Raw genomic sequence first — 16,257 nt, 5'->3', positions numbered from 1 at the left:
ACTCTGCACTGGCTATAATTAATCTAAGACTAAGTAAAAGAAAGAAATGTGCAGAGAATCAGCAAAATGCAGCAGTCACAGAAGGGATTGTGTCCTGCCTAAATCTGCATTATTTATAACCTGTGGCTACATATGCATAGATGACTTCATTGATTGCATAATTTATGGACCCAGGGCACACTTTGATTATTGGGTCTGTATGAAACTTAAAGGTGATCAACTTAATCAAAACTAGTATACCGAATCAAATTATGGCAAATGAATGTGCGCGTATTAATGGAACCGCGGCCACAAAAAATACATCCTGCTCTTCAATAAAAGGGCATTATTTAATAAGATGAATGAGACATATTTAAAGTGAATGTTTCACTTCCCACGGTACATAATTCTTTCTGTGTCCTGCTCCCAGGCTGCCCACTTCAGACCTAGGGTCAGATTTGTTAAATATACTGCATTCATCACAAAGGTAATTGTACAGTGGAAAGGCCCTTTTAATTGGCCCAATGATGCTGTACGACTGAATAAGCCTTAGTAACCAGAAATAGACACATGCCAGGAATTAGGTAGCCAATTGCCAGCTACTATCTAACTTTTTTAAGCCTCTTTTACTGTTAATAAGAGAAACATGTTCTCTGGCTCCATAAAACTAGTAGGTCTTGGACTGGACTGAATAGCTCCAGTCCTGAATTCTAAATTAAATTGTCCATCCTTGTTAAATTTACATTGTTTACCTTTTTTATTCTTTTTTTGCAACAAAAAAAGAGGAAAAATAGGGGTTTCTGAGAGGTATTACACCACAAAAAAGTTTTTGACCAGTGGGCTACCTACTCACAACTGCACTGTGATATTCTTTTTTTGCATCTAAGTGTGCTGCTGATCTCCTCCAGCCTCTTTCAGCCATCATATGCTTGCAACAGTGTTGACTGTACATTATTGATCTGGGCTGTATTCCTGATAGTGACAATAGACCATGCCTGCAAAATATGTGTCAGTACAGTCACTTGTAAAATCCACCAGGGATGCATTAACAAGAACTGGACGCAATTCATTCCATGTATGGGCAGCTTTACAAAGCAGGAGAATAGTTATTATTATTATTTAATATGTAAATTGCGCTAACAGTTTGGCCACTTTTTTTTCCAAAATGGAGGGAGACAGTGCAGTTACAATACCAGAGGATTAGGAGGGCCCGGCTCATGAGAGTTTACAATCTAGTAGGGGGGGCAAGTGATATATAATATAATCATTGTGTGGAATGAGCTAATGGAAGCAGTAAAAAGGACAGTTAGTATGTTGAAGTGGGATAGGCTTCCCTGAAGAAGTGAGTTTTCAAGGATCGCCTAAAGGTGGACAAAGTAGGAGATAAGTGTACAGATTTGAGCACTCTGGAGAAGCCCTGGAGGTGACTAGGGAGGAGGTGAAGGGAGAACTGGAGAGTAGGAGGTTTTGAAAGGAGCAGAGAGGATGGTTTGGGTGATATTTTGAGATGAGGTTGGTGTTGTAGTTTGGGGCAGAGTTGTAGATGGCTTTGTAAGTTGTTGTTAGTATTTTGAATTTTATTTGTTGTGTAAGTGGAAGCCAGTGGAGGTATTGGCAGAGAAGGGCAGTGGACTTTGAACAGTTGGTAAAGTGGATGAGTCTGGCACTTGGAAGACAGTTCTTACCCTATAATGGCAAGTGCCTAATAAAGAACCTTAATGGCAGGATTAGTCATTGGGACAGGTAGACACGTGATACTGGGAAATCTCCCCAATGTGCATGTAGGCAGTTAAAACAATGTGTGACAATTGTTCTAATCCTCCCCCAACCAATTAAAATCTCAGAAAATAAGTTTTGCCTGAACCTCTACTTGAAATGGCCCAGGCATTGGTTCTACCAAGTATTCAGTATCAAAGTTCTTGTCATTTCCTTTCTTTTTATGTATATTGTAGGTTTATCACTTCACATCCATGTTTCAGATTCCAATATTTCTATAGCATATCGTATCTAAATGGAGAGATAATAAATGCATGTAAGGTCAAGGCTGCACTTAACTTGTGATATGTATATGCCTTTTCATTAAAATGGATAACCAGGAGCTAGATGGCAGAAAATGATATTTTAGCTATGATATACTTTTAGTATTTTTCCATGAAAATGTGATGTTGGAACTCTCCTATTTTGTGAAAAAACAGATTATGTCCCAATGTGATACTTTCCATGAAAATATCTACAAAAAACATATTGAGAGGTGCTGATGAGAACGCCAGTAAAAACACCAGTCTTTTTTTGGAGTGAAAAGAGCTTTTACTGTCATACAGGTTACAAGCTGCACCTAAGCTAAAATAAACACAAAACTGCTAACGTTGCCACTTTTTAATGCAGATTCAAATGAATTGATGTTCACAAACTTGCTACAAGTCTATAAAGCAGCAGATTAAATCAGCTTACCTGAAACAAACCTATCCTTTTTATGACCAACTTAGGAATCTGTTCTGATGTTTATGCAAATGGAATTGCTGTGAGGCTGTAACACTTTAAAGTTAACAAAGTTTATTTAACAAAAAAAACCTTTAAACTCCACAAAATTATAAAAAACAATATAGTTCAGTTTTGAGTTTATTACAAAATTTATATTGATTTTACTTTAAACATGTAACCCGGCAAAAAATTTGTTCCCTTTCGGATCAATTAAGATTTTTGTTTCTTTAGTTTTTTTGGATTGTGGATCCAAAATTTGATTCGGTTCGTTATTCGGATTTCATATCTGTCCGATTTTTCATTTTGGAATGATCAACCAGGAAGCCATCAGCCAGGAAGTCATATGACCGTGCCTGTAATGCAACCCCCCAACACCCAACAGCCAAAAAAAACATCTGACTGACCACAGAAGAGTCACATGTCCGAATTAGTTTAGTTTTAAACGAAATTCGTATGGATTACATTTTTCTTTAAATTAACATTCTGATTCAGGTGAATACGGAAGCGTTCAATTTTGGACATTTGGATGCATCCGAATATAACAAAATTTGTACGAATATCCATTTGGAACATAACAAAATGTATATGTCTATTTTACATTATTTCACACATATACCTAAATCTGTCTTGGTATCAGCCTTAGGTAATCCCTTGCACTGCATCACTAAGAGAGAGAGAGGGGCAGTGCTTGTCCTTCTTTGTATATACTACACAATCTGATTGTCCAACCTCTATACAATCTCCTTTAAAGTTACCAAAACTATGTAATATGAGGACAAACCTAAAACATTTAATTTGAATTAAATCAGGCATACCTTCTTTCTGCATAGATGATAGTAGATCTAAAGGAGAATGCACAATGAAATTGTATATCATATAGTCAGTTTTAGGCAGTCATGGTTCTGTTTCTTTGCATGGTACCTGTCAGCCTACGGCTCATTCACACTTACTACAAGCATTTGACACACATCCACATAAGGCAGCCTTTTCAATTCAATAGGCTGCCCTATGTACATCAAAGAAGCTTATGCAGCTGTTTAAGTTATGAGTTTCACACATTTCATTTTTAATCACACTTTTTATGTGCATTTTCCAAGCATCTGTGTGATAAAATACAGGGCTTGCTTGCTTGATAGGGTGTCATTAACAGTGAATGTCATAACGTGTTTTCTATGCATTTTGTGTACGTTCACACTCATATCAAGTGTGAATGGAACCTAACATTGACCATATTTACTGGGAAGGAAAGCACAGCAATAATCTCATCAATGTACTGCTGACTATTCATTTATCAATTATAGGGTGAGAAACAGTACCTATGGAAGCAAAACGGTAGAGCCTTTTATCTTGTAGTCACCCATCAGATGGGTTTCTATTACCATGATCATAGCGGGAAGAGTGTTAAACTGTGCATATAGGCTATACTTGCAGATATAAGAGGTCATGTACAGTATGTGAGGTATTCTACTGATATTCTGAGATTACAAGTTAAAGTGAACCTGTAACGGAAAGCAAAGCAATAGGTTTACTTTCATTTAGCTCTTTCTTACCTCTGCCCGGTGCTGTCACTTGGGGTGAGTCACACTAAATGGGGCAATGGGGCAGCAAAGTAAATGTAAGTGTATTCTGTGGAAGGGCGGGGGATTAAATCCTTAATGGGAAAAGCACAGGTTTACTTTAAAGTGGAACTGTAATTCTTAGTAACAGCAATAGTTTTCTTCCCTCACTGCTGCATCACAGATCCTTATAATAAAATTCTGCCAAATGCATTTAATAGGGCTGTTCTTTTCCGGCAGACTAAGTTATAGTCACTTTTTTTCTAAACAACAAGAATCAATCATCAGCTTTACACTCCAGCCCAAAATGATCTCATAAGGGAATGAAAATTGAACAAACCCAACAACCACAGTAAATAGCTGTTGTCATATGACTTAATGCAGTAGCCCCAGGGGAGCTAGGAATGTAGTTAGGTCAACTCTCACATTCACAGCTTCTTTGTTGCAATGTCTTCCTCTTTGGTGCTCCTGATAATATACAGTACTTGCCGTACATTCATCGCCATCTAGTGGCCAAAGAGCAAAAGAAAAAACTTTGAAAATTGGAATCTTGGCTAGTGATGCAGATTTTTAATGGCTCTAAACTACTCTCTACTATCACATAAGGAACAGCAAGAAAAACCAATGCAAACATTTTTTTTAACAATGCTGTATTTTCCAGTACACATTTCAGCCATGTGGACCCTTGGTCGCTAAAACAGCTAGCATGTACACATTTCAGCCATTTATGGATATGCTTCCCTTGAGTTCCACTTTAAATCTGTCTATATCCCAGTGACCATCACCCTCTGTGATGTGACTACTAGACATTTAGTGACAGCCAGAACTGTAGTCAGCCTGGCTTGATTATAGTGGCAGTTATCTGGTTAATTCCAGGTGTCTGGCATTGACTGTAGCCCCCTGGGTGGAGTATGACTCTGTCATATTGTGGGAGAGCCAATGAGAGGCACTGTAGTGTATGTACAGTACAGCAGCCAATCGCTCTCAACCAGCCAATCGCTCTCAACCAGTGGTGCATGCTGGGATAGGGTACATATACTAGAGGGATTTGCCATGTGCTCAGACTAGCCAGGACCAGCCATGGGTTAAGGCTGGGTGCTGTTCAGCCTGCCCCCAAGGCTAGACCTAAGGCCTGGGAGTGGGCATAGGCTGGTGTGAGGGAAATGTTTCCCTGAGGCCTTCAACATGGAGGAGGCCTGTGTTTCTGTCAGAGGAAGAGACCCAGGACCAATGATGGCTCTTGAAGTTTCCTGGAACCTGAGGAATTCAGAAACATGGCCAGTGTCTTTCCTGCTGAGGATATGTATTCATCTCTGCTCATCTGCTACTTCAGTTGCTATACGCTGTCTCCCAAGTGGATCTACAATGATATGCCAACCAGGTCTGGTGAGTCTGGAGTTTGTCTGTTTACACCCTGGAAGTTTAGAATCCCTATACCCTCTCTCCCAGTGAAGATGTTCAATAAAAGTTATTCTACAATATACTACTGGAGTGGACATCATCTAATATGGGCACTAGAAGAAAGGTGATTAATGCTAATGGGTGGGCAGCTGAAGATCAAACCCTAGACAGACTAGAAATGAACTGGGCATTCAGCGGCTCCTTCAGGGGTGAGCAAAACACTGTAATGGTGATATTTCCCCTCATGGGTTCTGTCAAATAGTTTATTGCAATTAAATTTCAAGCGGTGATATCAGCCATATCTAGTTTATTTCTGTGGAACACAAACCACCTTATTTCTGTGCCATGGAGGTGAGGAGAGGGGTAGGTGTTCTGAAGTCCTAACACACTTCCTGTCCTACGGGGACAATTTCGCATCTCCATAGATACTGTACAGTGAGTATATTAAATGTACTCACCATGACCTAGACAGATGAAAACAGGGAGAGGGTCCTAACCTGTACTAGTCACACGTACCTAAAAATGTGGCCACTGATTGCATAGGTACAAATGTTACATCCCAACTCCAGACTCGGTGCCACCCACCACCCTCCCCCACCCAAACCACCACTACACGCATGCACTGGGGCACTCCCAAAACCTATTTTGTTGGGGGGTGCTGTTACTTTTTTTGCAGCAGTCTTTGGCTTGGTCATGTGATGTAATGGGTCGTTGACCCCAGTAGAGGGTCGGTTCTCTGTTACATGATGTCACAAAGTCCTTTAACCCAGAAGAGAACCAGTGCTCCAATCCAGAGTAGATAAGCATTGCAGCCAACATTTTTTGTTTTATTATTTTAAATTTGGCTTGGGATTTTCTTTTTTGTCCTAAGCTAAAGTTGAACAATGAATTCCTCTGCCTAGTGTACACAATTCCTTGTTCAAATGCACACAAAACTATTTTACATGATCAAAACATTATAACAGTTTACAACTGTGGTTTGTTAGACCCTTCCTTTTCCAAACCACAATAAAGTATATTAACAGGGTTATTCACAGAAGGGTGAAGAGTTTGGAGAAGGCAGGAGAAGTGAACAATCTAGGATAAAATAGCTGTACTGGAAAAATTCTCCAATTCAGCTCACTTTCCCTTTCAGCTATGTTGCCCTAGATCAGTGGTGGCGAACCTTGGCACTCCAGCTGTGCCAAAACTACAAATCCCAAGATGCATCTGCCTCTGGGAGTTATGTCTGTGGCTGTCAGAGCCTTGCAATGCCTCATGGGACTTGTAGTTCCAAAACAGCTGGAGTGCCAAGGTTCGCCATCACTGCCCTAGATTGTTCACTGCTCCTGCCTTCTCCAAACGGTTCACCCTTTTGTGAATAACCCTGTAAATGTTTAATAAATACAGTAAAAGCTTGTTAAAGTGAACAGCCATAGATATTCATAGCCCCCGTCTTCAAGGACAACAATTTAAAAAGTATATTACGTAAAGAAATAAACAGTGCAATTCAAATCAACAGCAAATAAAATTCAGGTATGTAGAGGATTTATAAAATTGATACAATTTTAGTGGAAGTAGCTGTGCTACAAAAAATACAAAATGTAGGTAAAATGTAAGCACCCAAATCCAAAATAATTTAGTTTTTTTTTACATTAAAGTTAATAGCCGTAGTTATTATTAGCTCACATCATCTTCTTCACGAAGTACAAGTTTAATTCAAATGAAAAAAGTATGCCATGTAAAAAAATATGCAGTGCAATTTAAAGCATTAGCAAATAAAATGCAGATATGTACAGCATTAATGAAATTGAAACCATTTTAGTGCAAGTAGCTGTGTTTGGAACATGCTAGAAAAATAACTAAAAATTTAGACAAAATGCATGCACTCAAATTTAAAACGAATTTAGTATTTTTTTTACCACACAGTGTATGATTTGATAAACAATTATTTCTAAAAAGATCATATTACCAGAGACAAGTTTAATGATCACATTTTTCAGTGGATTAAGCTTCTTAATACATGCCATAATCACTATCCTGGTGTATTAAATCTTTAAATGTATCTGTCCCAGTTGAATTTCTGTTAGTTAGTGACACTTTAATCATAACGCTAGTAGTCTACAGATCTAGACTTTCAGTGCCAATTTAGTGTGAGATGGGATTCGCCAGCTAATGAGGTCATATATATTGTATCTCATGTCTATCTAGGAAGCAACTAAGAAGATCTATGGCTATTCTTATCATTATTAGAAATATCTTTTGTGATTTCTGAGTGTCACTTTTTTTTAACTCACTGCCATTTTACAGCATATTAGGATGCTGGATATTGAGTAAAGCAATAGCGCCTCTAAAAGTTTATTTCCACTTTCGCAGCCAAATTCAGATAACACCTATTTTATATTTGTTACATGTTCCCATTCACATAGCATAAGGTAAAAATAAAATGCTTCTTGTAGTTTAAAGGAAGAACTATGAGGCGAGTGAAAAGAACTCAGCCTCATAGTTCTAGCCGACCCGTGACAACGAAACTGTCACAGGTCGGCTCAATAAACCGGGAAGTGAGCGAACACAGCTGTAGCTCGCGGTATACTGAGCTTTTGGTGACGGGAGAATGCTAGCTTGTGTCCTCCCGTTACCCGTAGGGGAACAATGGGGAAAAGCCCCGACCCCAAAGTTCTCCTTTAAATAGTTGATACTTGGGTTAGGGTTTTAAGGGTTACAATTTCTTCGTGCTTCTATTTCTTTTAATGTTAGGAGGGGCTGTTATGTGTGAGGGGTCTCGTCCAATGACTAGTGCATTGTATGTTAATTAAGCTTATCAGATAAGCACAATAAACTCAAATTTCAGCCCCAAGACTTTCCATTGGGACAGACCACTGTGAAAGGGCTAAGAAAAACCTGGAATCAGCCATCTTGTCTGATTTAACAAAACATATAAAAGATAAAAGTTTTTTTTTTAGAATTTTTCAGTATGCTGTGTGAACAGGAACACAAAATGAACACATGGAGGGGTTTTCCTAAACTTTATTGCAAAAGTGGAAAAACACACAAGAGGAACTTTGGTAAAAAAAAATATTTTAAGTTTCTAACAATGGAGACTTTCTTTTGTTAGATTTTTTTTTCTTTAAGGCCTCATTTACACGGGAATCGGCCCGCAAGTACAGCTCCGTGCTGCGTGCAGGGCCATCTCAGGCAGCTCCCGAGAAGGACAGGTGCTGCGTGTGATTAGTATGCAGCCCCCGTCCTTCTCTATGGGACTACGTGGCCGTACGCCCCCCTACGCTCACCTCAAGTGCAGGTCCGTAGGGGTGCGTGTTTCCTAGCTCGGACGCAGACAGGATCCATTCTGTCAGCGTACGAGTACACTCATCCGCACGGGTGAGCGTAGGGGTGTGTACTGCGGCCTAGTCCCATAGAGAAGGACGGGGCTGCGTACTAATCACACGCAGCACCTGTCCTTCCCGAGAGCTGCTCGGCACGGCCCTGCACGCAGCACGGAACTGTACATGCGGGCCAATTCCAGTGTGAATGAGCCCATATTGTTAAGCACGTTCTTGCCCATGGAAGTGACTTCCACAGCATATGTATGATTCAGCCAGTTTGAGGAATTTAGCCACAAAGACAGCTGTTGACTTACTGGTCACTGTGCCACCTCCAGACTCCTGTCTAAAGTATGTATGGTTTATGACAGAGGTAGGCAAACCTCGGCCCTCCAGCTGTGATAAAACTACAAATCCATCATATATCTGCCAATAAGTCCATACTGCTAAAATAGCTAAACAAATTTTGCTAACTGCACATCTAAAGCAAGGGGGATTTGTGACCAGCGAACATCCTGAAGACTTCTCTTGTGACAAAAACTCTAGACTGGCAACTTTACAAGCAGATGGGCATCCGTTTAAATCTTATTACCCCTGACTCCGGCCATGTCCAGAAAAACAAAAGGGATCAGAGTCTATTTCAGCGGACCTGATCGTGATGGATCAGGGGTAATCTGATGTAAACAGACACACGTCAGTTTATATGAAACTCCCCAAAGACCAACATGGGTCGGGTAAGTTAAGTTTTTCCTCCATCGCAAGAAAATGGAATGGAAAAAACTGGATGGACACGAATGTCACAATGGTGACGGATACCCTGCTGATTGGAACTAAAGGCACCCGTGTGAAAGGGGCCTTATGAAAACTGTTTAAGTCTCCTATAGAAGGACTTCTATTTTCAAAACCTTAGTGAGTTTCTGCCATTCAGGTTTCAGTAATCCTGATGGACCCAGGGAAAATGGTAATTTTTATTCTGATATTATGTTCCTGGATTTAATTCAGTCTTTACCTGCTGCCAGACCCTAGCCATCAGTTGGTCAACTACTCTGTTTGCCATGTTAGTTTATGTAATTGAGAATGTTTGTGTGCTGGTGTGGGATCATGGGGGTTTCTTAACCTTTAGTTTACTAAAAGAACATATTGATCATGAATGGTGCCATTGGTCCCAAAATATAATCACTACTACTCCACAAGACTGAGCAATGGTTGGTCATGTCTATTATCCTAGGGTTGCTTTTTACTATTCGCGTCTAGGGCTGCTGAATAAAACCTAATGCACTGATCATATAAGAGATTCCTAGAGGAAGACTGTCCTGATATAAATTGCAGCCTCTGCAGAGCTTTCAGCAAGCAGTGCTAAATCACTCTTGTAAGATAAGGGATGATAATGGAGAATGGTAAGTTAAGAAGCAGAAGTTAAACTACATTGTTAAGAATGGCGATAAAGCTGCACAGTACAAATTGCATGTGTCAGGAGAGGCTGTACACGTAGGTCACTGTCAGCATGACCATCTACCTAGGATATAAGTTTGTACGTGTCACTCACCACATTACCAGACTGAGCAATCCATGGCATTGCTATAACTTCATCAGCAGGAGTAAGCATTTAATGTCACTTCAGCTAATGCTGGACTCCATTATCCAGACTATACCAGCAATAGGTCATCAGGGGTTTATTTAATGTGAAGCCATCAGTAATTGTACAAGTCGGCATTAATGAATACCTGAAATGTCAAACAAACTTCACAGTTCTATATTTAAAAAGAAAGTATATTTTTTCATTAAAAAGCAGACCTTGTGCTCCAAGCAAAATTTGGTGTCAAGGTCAAGAGTTGGAATCTGGGAGAATGATGTTATCAGTCTATTAGAAAGTATTTTCTCATTCTTCTCTCCCTCACTGATCTTTCCGACTGTAATACTGTAAACCTTTAGAAGGTCAGGGACCAGTTGAGGGGTAGCAGCAAGGGACTAACGTGTGTGAGACAATTTAAAGTGATATTACATGAAAAATGTTTTTAAGCTATTACAAATGCTGATTGCATTGCTTATAATGGATACTGCTGCTTGATGTTTAAATGTTTGATCTTCCTGCAGAATTGCCTGGTCCCCTGAGCACCGTCCCTGATATCCAATGTTAGGGTGGCCCCTTTCCCTTGCAGGGTCCAATTGATCCACCCTTGTGTGTGCTAGTAAACTGTGTGTGTCAACAAACACACAGACACAGCACGGCACGTCACTTCCCTTCGCCACTCTTTTCATTCCTCCCTATTCCTTTCTCCAAGCTAGTAGACACTGGAGACTGTGCTGTCCCTTGGGATCTTGTACTGGACAGGAAGTTCAGGGAAGCCAAACAGAGAGAGTTGGTGCCAGCTGCTCAAAAAAGATTAAAAGATTTGCTGTGATTTTACACTGTGTTCAGGAATAATTGTCCATAATAGAAGTCACCAGCACTCGATGCTATGTGCAAGAAGTAAAGCACTTTTTATTCAATCGTCAAATGCGTCAAACAGCCAGCGTTTCGGAGCCACGCAGGGTCCCTTCTTCTGGGCGACATAGTGACGGTCACTATGTTGCCCAGAAGAAGGGACACAGCGTGGCCCAGAAACGTTGGCTGTTTGACGCATGTGACGATTAAATAAAAAGTGCTTTACTTCTTGCACATAGCATCGGGTGCTGGTGACTTCTATTATGGACTGTATCTGACACGGCGCCATCCGTGTTGTCACTTCAAGCACCAACCTCTTACTCAAGGTCTGTACGCTGTATGGAGTGCAGGTGATTTTGTATTATCGACAGGAATAATTGTGACATGTTGCTACAAACAGATAACTGAACATCAGAATCCAGAAGATTGGCTGTGGTAATTAGAATATCACGGTAGGTATCACCATGAATGTCGAAGTGAGAGCTGTGTTGAGAGCTGAAAGTGACATCAGAGGAAGGGGCGGCTCCAAGGGCAGATCAGCAGTGACAGTACTGGGAGTAGGATGCAGATTGTGTCTCCCCTCATGTTAAGCTCTGAAATAAATACCAGTTTAAATCAGTTCACAGTGTTACGTGTATCTCATGACAAGAGCAATAATTCCAGGGTCGTAATTTGCTTTAAATTGCTTAGCAATAAAGGATTTTAAAGCATCGCCTATGGACAATTTTGAGTGATATGGTTTTTCACCATTGACAGTCTTGCGCAATTTTAAGACTTGACATATTTGGTATCTATTTACTTAATGTGACCCCATCTTTTATATTTTACAAAAAAAATTATATTATATTGTATTTGTGTGTACTAAAATTGATTTTAGTATAATATGCCATTTTTTCATCTGCTGCTTTTGAAAAAAAATATATCAGTGCCTTATCACACGTATGCACTCTGGTAACATATGGTAAAACACATTTTTACCACATGTATCCACAATGTACTCTAATGCAAGTTCCCTGTGAATAGCGTGCTATTGCACTATTACAATAGCAAGCAATGCATGAGCACTGCAGCGCACCACAACATATGTCATGCACAAAAAAAAATTCCAGGTCTGTTCTTTGGTGCATTAACATGCACTGCCAGCCCTTTCCAAATTCAGTAGGCCTTTTTATAAATGGCTTGTTTTAAAATATGGTATACAAAAAACATTACACTTATTTCCTAATGCTTCTCTTTACAAATAGGCCCCTATGTGTTATAAGAATGAAGCCTTATGACTTATCTGTAGAAGTGTTGTACTGCCTCTTGTTCAAGCCACCAGTTCCTTGTAGTGTGAGACAGCAGACTTACAGTAGACCTGAATAATGTTTTCAAATCACTTTCATGAGGATTGTAACTCAGACTGCAGACTTTTTCTTTACCTCCTGATTGGGTTTCAATGTATCACACAGCTGAAGCCTGGTACCTCTCAGCGGGAATACTCCACAATACTACATTTCTCTCTGTAATGTTTTGTATAGAAATGGCTCTAAACTGTTCTTTCCCAGCAGTAAATCTTTAACTTACTGTAATTTCATCACAATACGTTCTTACGCACAGCTCTGCTATGCTAGACATTTTATGGAGTTGATCCAGAATGGCAAGTCGAGTGTTCTGACCTCAGCATTTATGTGCTGTCTGTACAGGTTGAGGTGTTAAAACAACAACACAATATGCCGCTTCAACAATCATAAGCAGGTTTATAAAAGGTGGACAAGGTCATTAACAGAGCCTGATGGCTTGTGCTCGGGAGATCTCCACAAAACAGAAGCTCCCATGGGGAAAGGGGGTCACTGAATTGTGAAAATCGCATGCAGTTATGTCAATAAGAACACCAGGCAAAAATCTTGAGCATTCAAAGCAGAATTTCAGTGCACTCAGTGTTGGTTTTGAACACCTGTAATAAGAAGATATTAGGGTGAACAGCCATTTTTACAATTATGCCAGGGATAGCAGCATGCAGATAGCTGTCAAAATACCTTAACAATATGATTGGATGCAGGCATTGTTCAGGTATCTTGAGAGCCAGCGGGGCCGACTAGCAAGATACTGAAGCTTGGCTCAGTGGGAGATTCCCCCATCCACACAGTTTAGCGTAGATGGAGGAATCTGTTGCACTTTTTCCATCTGACAACAGAAAATCTGCAGATAATCCATAGGTGTATGGCCAGCTTTAGGGCTGCTATTTCCACCAGTCAGTTCAGGCCTACTACCAATTAGTAAAAATCAAGTGTTGCAGCCAAAACTAACTCAACCTACCTGCAAAGTCAATAAAATAAAATACACGACAAAAATACATGGTGCCAGCATAAACTCTCGCTGACGCTGTCTGTAAACGACATACTGTTCTACAAACAGAAAATACAGCTAAAAGGCATGTTCCAAGCATATCATTTCAACTATTTGTGGGTTTTTTCCATGTTGCCCTTGAAGTCACATTAAAAGGAATTTCTCTTCGCTGTATGGTATTTCTAAAAACATTTTTTTTTATCAGGGTTATTCAAAAAAGGTGAAGAGTTTGGAGAAGGCAGGAGAAGTGAACAATTTAGGACAACATAGCTGAACTGGAAAGTGAGCTGAATTGGAGATTTTTTCTAAATCAGCTATGTTGTCCCAGATTATTCACTTCTCCTGCCTGCTCCAAACTCTTCACCCTTTTGTAAATAATCCTGTAAATGTCCTCAAAGCAGTGCTCAGCACCCCATGCCCTGTTTTGATAACAGCTTGCTCCTTAGCCTTGAAAATGGCCAGAATTTAGTATCAAGATTCACTCACATAGACAATGAAATTTGCTGCTGTTTGGGTTTGGCAAATTAAAAAAAAAATTGTATTAACCCCCTGCAAAAGGAATCTAGGCAAACTCAACACACAATAAACAGGCATGGTCCACTGTTGTCACTTCCAGGAAATCCACCTTGAGGATGTCCCCTAACTTTTCTTGTTTGTGAGGAGTGGTTACAGATTACATCCATAAACATTTTTAACAAAGGGCATTGACAATTGAAACATTTCAGGAGCAAGATCACCATTCATGAAACATTTATGCCTCAAAGTGCTACCAGTTCTCTCCCAAGAGCTCACCAGTGCCTGATTAGTCTTCTCAGGTGAGTGGTCAGAATCCTAGGGCTACCCTGACAATGACATCTCTTTGCCAGCTGTTTGTTGGCAGTAACATATTTGTAGCAGACTGAAATCAATGCACTGCTAATGAGATAATGGGCAACAAGTAGGTAAATCTCTCAGTGACACAAAGATTTAATTGTCTGTGTAGCCCTGACTTGAAAGGCACCATCTGGGTGAAATCAACTGTCCATATCATTCTCTTATCAACACTATAGAGAACCAAAAAAATCTCTGTAAAGGGACTACATGCATGCTGTCACATATGGGGCATACCTAACAATAACTTAAAGTGACACTAAACTAAAAATACATTCAGTTACCTTAACTATTAACAAAAATGTATCTTATTTGTGTATCACGTGGCTGTAAATCCTGAAATCATCTTTGAATTGGTGCTGACACTGTCCTTCCTTCTGGAGGGTGGCTACTTTTGTTCCCTATGGTCTCTGTGTGTGTTGTAAAGTAGCCACCACTCCAAGCTTGCCCCTGTTGTAGGCTACAATCAAAAGTTAGGTTTACTAATTTGAAGGAATGCACCAAAATAACATTTTCAGAATGAGACCAAAACCGAAATTTTAAAAATTGTCAGGCCGAAACAAAAAAATACTTTTCTTCCAAATTTTTAAAAACATTTTTATTTATTGTATTTTTCTTTTTTATTATTTTACTGGTTGGGGCTACATAGATTATTAACACCCTTAACTAAGGAGGAATATGGCGCTCAGCTGCGGAAACCCCGTTCCACGTTACACACCCAAGACCAAGGGTATTGTGCAGCAATGTTATCTCGCCACTAGGTTCTATGCATCATTGCACCAATCTCCCTGAAGTAGGTCTCCTACCTGCCCCTGGTAACTTGCGTCTGTATAAGGGTTTAGTCTCCTTAGTAACGAGGATAGTGAGTAATACAATATGTTAATAGCTAGCAGGTCCAGATGGAAGGGTGGTGACAGAGGTATGGATACAATCAACAGTATTAGCGGATGCTATTGGTAGTTCATTAACCAGGTGAGTTTAAAGCACTGCACCTGGCAAGCGGACAGGGTAGAGCAAAGTAGAGGCAGTGTAAACAATAACTGACTGTTAACTTCGCAATTCAGTATTGGTAGTATGGTTATAAGAGTTCTGAGAGTTAGGGTATTCAATACAAGTCCACAGTCCCTGTTAGCACAGCAAGCACAGACAATGATCTACCACTGGATGGCAGCAAAGAGGTATTCACAGTAATTGCGGTTGGTTGCTCAGGCTGCTGATCCTCCCACTCGGTGAGTGAGTGCTGGTGTGGATGAGGAGGCTGCAGTGATGCTCCCTGAAGTCAGCCAGAGCTGTGAGGTGAAAAAGTAGCTCTCTGAGGAGAGGTAGTGTAGATTCGTCCACTGCTGTGCTGAGGTGCCAGTGACTGTCTGGCGTCCGCATCGTTTGCTGGAACGCCAGACAAGTGAGGGAACTCGGCTTAAGACGAGGAGGGGGGCGGAGCGGCGTGACGCCAGTTGCACGCCGGGGGGCAGAACCCCGCGGCGCGTCCGTGACGTCACACGGGTGAGCCGCTGGGAGCTGTTACACACCTGTTATGAATAAACAGGAAGACTCTATACTGAGTGCTCCTGTTCATTCATAAACTGAGGAGATCAGTTCTCAGTATCAGTTACTATGTCCATAATCATGAATGAACAGAAAGTGATGTAGAGCACTTCCTGTTCATTCATAACTGGGGACACAGTAAGCTTACTCTGTCCTCAGTTATTTACAACCACTCAGCGATCAGTACTGATCGCTGAGTGTTTGTACTCAGCTCTCCATCCTGACTGCTCCACCTGTCACTGAAGCTGCACGCTCAACCTACTGACAGCTTTTCTCCTCCCCACTGGGCACCAGTTGCAAGCTTCGCTCTGTGCCCCCTCGCTGCTTCTGTCTCTGATCGGAGGGGACACAAAGGGAAGATTGCAGCTGG

The sequence above is a fragment of the Nanorana parkeri genome, unplaced genomic scaffold, assembly GCF_000935625.1.
Source record: "Nanorana parkeri isolate BGI_ZX_2015 unplaced genomic scaffold, ASM93562v1 scaffold1325, whole genome shotgun sequence".
Taxonomy (NCBI): domain Eukaryota; kingdom Metazoa; phylum Chordata; class Amphibia; order Anura; family Dicroglossidae; genus Nanorana; species Nanorana parkeri.
This window is presented reverse-complemented; position numbering follows the sequence as displayed.